Source organism: Penaeus vannamei, chromosome 23, assembly GCF_042767895.1.
Source record: "Penaeus vannamei isolate JL-2024 chromosome 23, ASM4276789v1, whole genome shotgun sequence".
Classification (NCBI taxonomy): Eukaryota; Metazoa; Arthropoda; class Malacostraca; order Decapoda; family Penaeidae; genus Penaeus; species Penaeus vannamei.
In genome coordinates this window covers 28,505,087-28,514,357 of record NC_091571.1, presented here as the reverse complement: position 1 = coordinate 28,514,357, position 9,271 = coordinate 28,505,087, and the positions used below count along the sequence as shown (strand labels likewise).

The following is a 9,271-nucleotide window of genomic DNA, read 5'->3' as shown; positions in this document are numbered from 1 at the left end:
TACTGTTAAAGAGGACAAAAATCTTTGACTGATTGAGAAATTGGTATACTCGTATTTAAAACTACAAGGGGAAGATGCAACAAATATACTCCTGAAAAAAAAGAAAAAAAAGCATATAACAATGATACGCTACTGCACACTCTTTCAGCATGCCTCTGAAAACCGCGCATTCCAAGACCCGAAAGCCTCAACAACCATCTGCCTTCAAATGAACAAAGAAAGAGAACCGAGGCAAGACTTGGCCCCAACTTGGACTGAAGGCCGCAGCGGTGGCGTCGGCAACATGGGGCAACAACGCACGAGTGTAATTAAACGACTCTGTCTTATGAAAGGTAATTTTATCTCGTTAACGACCGCAAAGTACCATTAAATCGAGTTAGTCGTTAAAACTGCGAGTTAGTGCCGCGGCGTCTAATCAAAGGCTGCAAAGTATGATAAGCGGAGGCCTCGGAGTACCGTAATCCCGACGCCGCGCTGTCAAGGGGCTTAGTTACGGCAGGGACGGATCGCGAATAATGTGATCCTCGTATGATGTTTGTTTCTGTATTATTATTTTTTTCTGGTGTTTTGACTCCGATTTGAAAAAAAAAAATCTAATTCATTACTTCGTTTCTGATATGAAGCGGAGAAAATATAATTAATTTTCGAAGTCCTAAATTAGTAAGCAGAAAAAAAATCTAACTGCGTGGGAAGCATCTTGTTCGGGGCAACAAAAAGCTTTTTTCTTGTAGGACAGTTATTTATATGAATTGTAATCTAATTAGCGTACCTTCGTGTTCCAATTAAGAGTCATCATCTGTCTTTAATGTGTGTTCGAGAGAGGGGGAGAGGGAAAGGAAAAAGGAGAGGGAAAAGGAGAGGGAGAGGGAGAGTGAGAGAGATAGAGATAGAGATAGGTAGGTGGGTGGGTAAGTAGATAGATAGATAGATAGATAGATAGATAGACAGATTAGATAGAGAGATAGATAGAGAAATAGATAGAGAGAGAGACAGACAGAGAGAGAGACGGGGAGGATAGCTATATATATATATATATATATATATATATATATATATATATATATATATATATATATATACATACACACACACACACACACACACATATATATATATATACATATATATAATACATAAATACATATATATATATATATATATATATATATATATATATAGAGAGAGAGAGAGAGAGAGAGAGAGAAGGAGAGAGAGAAAGAGTAAGACAGAGAGAGAGAGAGAGAGAATAAGGCAAAGACAGAGAAAGAGTGAGAGTAAGAGAGAGAAAGAGTAAGACAGAGAGAGAGAGAGAGAGAGAGAGAAAGGAATAGGAAAGGGAAGAGGAAAAGAGTAAAATAAGGGAGAGGCTAAAGGAACGAAATCCGTCTACAGCCGCCCTGAGACGGCCTCCTCAGCCCCGCCATAATTACCAGCGTCATTTCGGCCTCGGAAGAATCGGCGGAGAGATAATGAGAATCAAATATTTCGGCTCCCTCTTCCCGAGTAAATGACCATGAGATTGCCTTCCCTGTCTCGCCTCGCCTCCCGTCCTCCGCATTTCCTCGAGGGCCTTTTTTCCTCGCGCATCTCGGCCGAGTCTCCAACTTTGACATTTTCTTCGGATAAGAGGAATATCTGGGAAGTTAAGGAAGGGATATAAGAAGGAAAATCAAAGGCCTCGGGTGGGCTCGGCGCGTCGCCCGCCTTCGACGCGGTGGACGAGGACCTCTGGCTTCTTCCGCTCGTCTTCCGCCGCTTGCGCCTCCTTCTGTGTGTATTATGCACTCTATACTCTATGCACACACACACACACACACATACACACACACACACACACACACACACACACACACACACACACACACGCACACACACACACAACTCACTCAACCACACGCACACACACGAAGATATGGTAAAAATCGTAAGACATAGTCTAGAGTACGGTGTAGTAATATGGAGCCCACACGCACAAAAAAGACGTAGAAAGACCGGAAAGACCTCAAGGAACAGCCACAAAATGGGCACCTTCTTAGTTATATGAACTACGTAGATAGATTACAGACTAACACACACACACACACACACGCGCGCGCACGCGCACACACACACACACACACACACACACACACACACACACACGCGCACGAACACATACATATATATATATATATACACACACATGCATGCATTTATGGTTAAATAGTTCACAGTGCTGCCACTGGCTGTTTGGAGACGCTTCCTAACACCAGCCACGCCCCAGTGGGGATCCAACCACTTGACCAAAGTTTGAATAGATCGCACAAACAGTTAGTCAGTGTTGGCGTGTCTGTGTATGCGTGCATGTGTGTATGTATATATATATATATATATATATATATATATATATATATATATATATATATATATATATATATATATATATATACATATATATATAATAGATATACACACACACACACACACACACACACACACATACATGTATGTATATATAAATAAATAAATAAATAAATAAATAAATATATATATATATATATGTGTGTGTGTGTGTGTGTGTGTGTGTGTGTGTGTGTGTGTGTGTGTGTGTGTGTGTGTGTGTGTGTATGTGTGTGTGTGTGGGTGTGTGTACGTGTGTGTGTACGTGTGTGTGTACGTGTGTGTGTGTGTGTGTGTGTGTGTGTGTGTGTGTGTGTGTGTGTGTGTGTGTGTGTGTGTGTGTGTGTGTGTGTGTGTGTGTGTGTGTGTGTGTGTGTGTGCTATATATATATATATATATATATATATATATATATATATATATATATATATATATATATATATATATATATATAATATCAAGAATGATATTTGATCGTCACTACATGAAGACTCGCAATATCCTGTTTTACTTCCCCAAATAAATACCATTCTGAAAGTTAAAACTAAAGCCTCTTATGTAGGCTTCACTACGAACTCACACGCTAGCCCTTTATGCTAAACGGAAAATATTCAAGAAATCTTTGATAAAAAAATAAGCAAAAATAATCGTATTTTTCTGTCATTTCCTTCGACATTTTGTTGTTATTTACTTCGGCTGAACTTGCATAGAGAGCAGTGGAAGTTTTTTCCCCCGTATTACTAATGGGGGTTCCCGGTGAAAGAGCTGAAAGGGAGACCTAAACTTTTCTTGTTTGTTTGTGTCTGAAAGTATAGACTTCACTCGTGCCACCGACCGTTAGTTTTTTCTGACAGACAGTTAAATCATAACAAACTGTATATAATCAAGTACTAAAATGTTATATCGCCGGGTGTGTAAATTCTGTTTGTATTGCATATATCGATTTATATCAAGATTAGGAGAGTGAAGAAGGGACACAGAAAAAAAGGAATATCAATTTATATCAAGATTAGGAGAGTGAAGAAGGGACACAGAAAAAATAGGAATAAAGTTCATAGCAGAAGGATAATGTGAAATGTGTCATTTTCTATTGGGCCGAAAGTGATAAGAGCAGAATCAGGAAAATTAAACAAGGAGCATACGAGAAATAAAGATGTATATGAATACCAGAATGATAAGAGTTATCTTTGTGCCACACATCATGCACGCGAAAAATCAGGAAAAGGATTCTGCAATGAAAAAAAAGAAAAAGAAAAGAAAGAAAGAAAGAACTGAAAGAAGCTGATAACGTGCACAATTATCATCAGGAAGGAAACGAGAAAACAGAGAAAGAAGAATTAAAATCTAGAACACCAGAATATTCAACTACATCCCACATCTATCAAGCTGAAAGCGATTGCCCCAAAATTTCGGAGAGGGATGAAAGAGACAGAAAAAGACGAATAAAGGCGTGGAACAAGAGAGAGATAGTGGTAAAGATGGGCAACGGGAATGATCAGCAATCACATCTAGAGGTCATGAGGGGGGAGGGGGGAGGGGGAGGGACTAGGAGGGGGTAAGGTCATGGGTACGAGACGCTATAAAAGTTTTATTGTCGCTCTCTCCGGGGATAATGTTCTCCACTCTTTCTGCTTACCTCTTTATCTTACACTCCACTGCAACACTTCCTTTCTTTATCTTTTTGTTTTCCTTCTTCATCCGACCCTGCTGCAGCTTCCTATTTTTTCAACTGTTGTTTGGATACGATTTTTTTCCCCGAAAGTGCGATTTACTTCATCACTTTTCTTCGGCTTTAAAGTTCTCCCTTTGGTCAATAAACAAATCATTTCTACGAATTCTTGGAAATCTCGAAATGGGTGGGCGTGGTGTGCCTCCACCCTTTACATTTCCTTCTATTTCCATTTCCCTTTTCATTAGTGCCATGCGTAGGAATGGCAGAACGATTTATATTTGCTTATTCGTAAATAACGTGGTATGGGCAAAAAGAAAAACAAATCGGACAAATATTTCCATAAATCACCATGGGAAAAAAGTTACTTATCACCACGTACAGAAGTCGAAATAATAAAAATATCACCCTCACAACACGAGAAATCGACTGTTCTGCACGTACGCAACAAAACAAACAAACAAACAAAATGACGTTCACCAAATGACCACGAGCGACGGTCAACTTCCTGGGAAACAAAGTCAGCTTCGAGCACACGGATAACAGACCTTCTAATAGAGGCGTGTTCCTCTAAGGATTAACTTGCTCCAAGGTGGTACTTACCCTCAGCAGCCATGTCCGCCTCGGGAACTTCCTGTGTGAGAGAAATTTTAATTAGTACAGAGACGAAAAGGGACAGTAAATGATTATCTTTTTTTTATTGATTTTTAAAATTCGTCGATGCAGATCTATTTGTTCAGATCGGCTGCAATTAATGTCGGCAGTCAAGTGAAATGTTCATTATGGAAGTTATCAACGCAGCTTATTTGTAGAGCGATGGCTACACATTTCCGGAGGCGCCGCCCGGAAGGGGAGGAGAGGTGGGTGAGAAGGATGCATTGTTTTCCAGCTTCCGATGAGGCGAGGATCTATGCTGATGTTGTGATTGCGAATGATGGGGAAGAAATAGACGAATAATAGGCCATGGAAAAGGTATATACGGGAAATTTGACTAAATGGAAACTTTCGACTCCAGTATCTCCGCCTTAAACTCTGACGTACAAACTCGCGACGAGAAACCCGCCCAAACTTTACTACGAAAACACAAATATTCGGTATATATATAATCACAAATCACCTCCAAATATGAATAACTTGGAGAAAGCCCTCAAAACTCTTACATTTGGTAACTTGGCCGGGAAACAAACTTGGGCTAGTGACAAAGCCAACTGTAACTTGGTCGACAAAGGGTAAGGAGAAGTTTACATTTCGGGGACCACATTTCGTTTCGTTCAGCGCGTGCAAAGTGTCCGATTCCCTTTTTTGTGCTACCGGTAAACTGCGTCGTCGTACACAGCGCCATTCGGGCCGAATTCCCCTGCCTCTAATGGTGAGCGTTAGCACTTTTTAATCTCCGGGTTCCCGATATTTTCCTGGTTCCAAAAAGACGCGATTGAGTTGAGTATAAGTTTGGCTTTGAAGACGAAGGGAAGATTCAGCACCCGGAGTCGATAGGGGCGAAAGTCGAGGCGTCTGGGCTGTAGATGTAGCCCTTCCGAGAGGGGAATCTAACATCCATCTGCATTGCAATTTATTCCCTTTGACAGAGTTGAGAATACAAGTGGTGCGGAAATTACAATGTTATTGCTTACATAAATATCAAATAAGGCAAATTTATTTTACATAGAAGACGGAACAGACAATACATCTAACTGTTCGACGATGCAACCGGAAAATTTTTGAGTTCATAGCCATTACTGATGCTTCTAATTGGCAGCGAAAGAAGCCAGACAAAGAACGTTGATTTCGGAAAAAAAAACATCAAACAGAACTCACAGAAGAGGAGCTGACACTTACGCGCCCAATAGCGACAGAAACTACAGGAATGGTTGTTAAAGCACCACTGCCTGTTTAGTGGTGATGGCAGTAGGGGCGATTTGGCATGGCAGTGATAGTGGCTGTACTAAAAAGAGAGTTGTTATATGCATTCGTCCCGATAAAATACGAGATGTAATAGCTAAATACTTCGAGAAATTGATGACGACGCTACAGTAGAGCCAATGTTACTATCACTGGAAAACCAAAGATTCACTTATAAAACAGCTTGCTCATCGAATGAGGCGAACCTACTGAAGGATTCTGGACACATTGGGAGACGTTTTCAACATACGAATCGTGAAACTACTACCGCTATGACATCGAGAAATAATACAACCTACAACCCATATACGATATATGAAAACAAAGATGATAATAGTAACAATACTGATCATAATGATAACAACAACAATAATAAATTTAACTAATAATGGCAGTAATGATAATATTAACAATAAAAGTGAAAATAAAAAAGAAAGAAAAAAATACAGTACTACTAGAACTTCTATAGTCACTACTACGTATAAATACACCAACAATGAAATATGACCACCATCATCACTATTAGCCTTATTACTGTTGCTGTTACGGTACTGATATTAACATCATTGATGACGATTATATTACTGTTGATCAAAATAATGACCATGGTTATCGTCATGATGATGTTGATGTTGATGATGATGATGATGATGATGATGATGATCCTCATCATCATTAACATTAATATCAATGATATATCAGCAGTGATAAGGCTAACACTGCAGAACGTATTAAAATGTCACTAATAATATCGATAAAAATCAGAGAACGATGATGATTATGATGATGTGATGATAATGATAATGATGTACAATAAAAATTACAAAAATAATAAATATAAAAATAGTTATGTCATCGTTATCAGTATCGTAACGATAATAACAATAACAAAGAAAATGGTCAATATAGTAATGATGACAAAAACGATAATTGCAATGGTAATAAAAAGTGCTAATATCAAAAATAGCAACAATAATAGTGATACTATAATGGTATTAATAACTATCGTTATAACCATCATTGTTAATGTCACTATTATCATAATGTAAAGTTACGATAACACCACTAATAATCAGGGTGATTATATAAATTATATAAGTAATAGTAATAATCACAACATTAACAATTATAATAAAAATGGTAAACATACTGATACCAATGATGATGATGATGATGATGTGATGACGATGGTGACAACAATAATGTCAACAACAATAATAACAATAACAAAAATTACACCAGCAATTATGATGATTGAAAATCAAAACAGTAATGATGAAATCGATGATGACAATAACAGTAACAACAGTATGGAAATGGTAACAATGACACAAATTAAATGAATATTACAATTACCAATACAACCAGCGGTGGTGATGCTGTCAGAATGATTTTAGCAATCATACTTTCATAACGACTATAAAAATTGGAACAGCACTGAAAATACTGATGATAATAAGATAATAATGCGCACACACACACACACACACACACACACACACACACACACACACACACACACACACACACACACACACACACACACACACACACACACACACACACTCACAAACACACACACATGCGCGCATACACAGACGCACACAAATTCCAAAGAGACACACATCAGGAAAAAGAAACGAGAAAAAAACGGGAAAAGACGCAGCGAGAGAGAGACAGACAGAAGAACCAGGTAGATAACTCGACAGACAGAGAGGCGGGACGAGAGAAAATGCTCAAGAAAATGACTAAGTAAACAAAAGGGCCGCGGGTTTCGTTCCTAGAGAGAGTTGGTGGCCTTTCTGCTTTAAACTCTTTAGTATACACAACCACAACTTGCTGGGAACACTCGCAGAATTCGATTTAGGGCCAAAATTCGCAAACCTTGCGACTGTGTCCCTGGGCTTCTTCGCCTACCGGGAGAAAGGGAAAGAGCGGGCAGGCGGAGGGCTCGGGAGGGAGAGGGGAAGGGGGTTGGGGGAGAGGGGAAAGGGAAGGAGGAGGAGGGAGAGGGGAGAAGGAAGGGTATCGGGGAGAGGGGAGAGAGGGGAAGGGAAGGAGTCAGAGGGAGAGGGGAGAAGGAAGGGTATCGGGGAGAGGGGGAAGGAGCGGGGTCAGGAGGGAGAGGGGAAGGGAAGGAGTCAGAGGGAGAGGGGAGAAGGAAGGGTATCCGGGAGAGGGGAAAGGGGCGGGGTCAGGAGGGAGAGGGGAGGGAAAGAACGGGGAGGGGGAGAGTTGAGAAGGTAAAGGAGAAAAGAAAAGGAACGAGGAGGGGGGAGGAAGAAGGGAAACAGTGGGGAGGGAAAGGAAAGGGGGGCGGGGAGGGAGTAAGATGGTCCTGAAGAAGGGACAGGAAGGGGAGGGAGGAGGGGGTTCCTGGCTAGGGGAAGGGTAAGGAGGGAGGGAGGGAGGGAGGCAGGGAGGGAAGGGAGGGAGGCAGGGAGGGAGGGAAGGGAGGGGGAGGAGAAGACGCTGACGAACGTGGGCGAAGTTTCCTCTTGGTCTCAAGTAGGAGGACGAGGAAGGAGGAGAAGAAGAAGAGGAGGAGGAGAGAGAGAGACACGAGGCAGCTGAGTAAATCTCGGATAAAGAAAAGTCGTGTTGGTTATATCGAAGATCGGGAGGGGCGGATGGGGGGGAGGGGGAGGGCCTGTATTTACACTCCTTCGACAACATTCAAGTCATCGAGTTAATTCTATCGTACCCCGGGCGGGCGTCCGAGGGAGAAATCCTTTAAATCCTGAGAGGTTAGTGGGTTGCGGGTGTTGACGGGGGGGGGGGGGTCGGAGGGTCGGGCGGGGAGTTGGGGAGGGTGGAGGAGGGGGAAGGGTTGATGGGGGGTCGGAGGGTCGGGCGGGGAGTTGGGGAGGGTGGAGGAGGGGGAAGGGGTTGATGGGGGGTCGGAGGGTCGGGCGGGGAGTTGGGGAGGGTGGAGGAGTGGGAAGGGTTGATGGGGGGGTCGGAGGGTCGGGCGGGGAGTTGGGGAGGGTGGAGGAGGGGGAAGGGGTTGATGGGGGGTCGGAGGGTCGGGCGGGGAGTTGGGGAGGGTGGAGGAGGGGGAAGGGTTGATGGGGGGTCGGAGGGTCGGGCGGGGAGTTGGGGAGGGTGGAGGAGGGGGAAGGGGTTGATGGGGGGTCGGAGGGTCGGGCGGGGAGTTGGGGAGGGTGGAGGAGGGGGAAGGGGTTGATGGGGGGTCGGAGGGTCGGGCGGGGAGTTGGGGAGGGTGGAGGAGGGGGAAGAGGTTGAAGGGAGGGGTTGGGGTATGGAGGGGGATGGGGGTTGGGTCGGGAGAAGGGGAAGGGGAGGGGCAGAAGGGTGAGGGG

The 9,271-nt window shown here is 42.8% G+C and overlaps 1 long non-coding RNA gene across 1 annotated transcript in view; it reads right to left on the bottom strand.

Moving 5' to 3' along the window:
- Positions 1–4,648: 4,648 nt before the first annotated feature.
- LOC138866071 (uncharacterized) overlaps positions 4,649–9,271 on the bottom strand; it is a 187,194-nt gene continuing 182,571 nt past the window's right edge. The window contains exon 3 of the long non-coding RNA XR_011399519.1: positions 4,649–4,683. This is a non-coding gene — a long non-coding RNA (uncharacterized lncRNA). The remainder of the gene's footprint in view (positions 4,684–9,271) is intronic.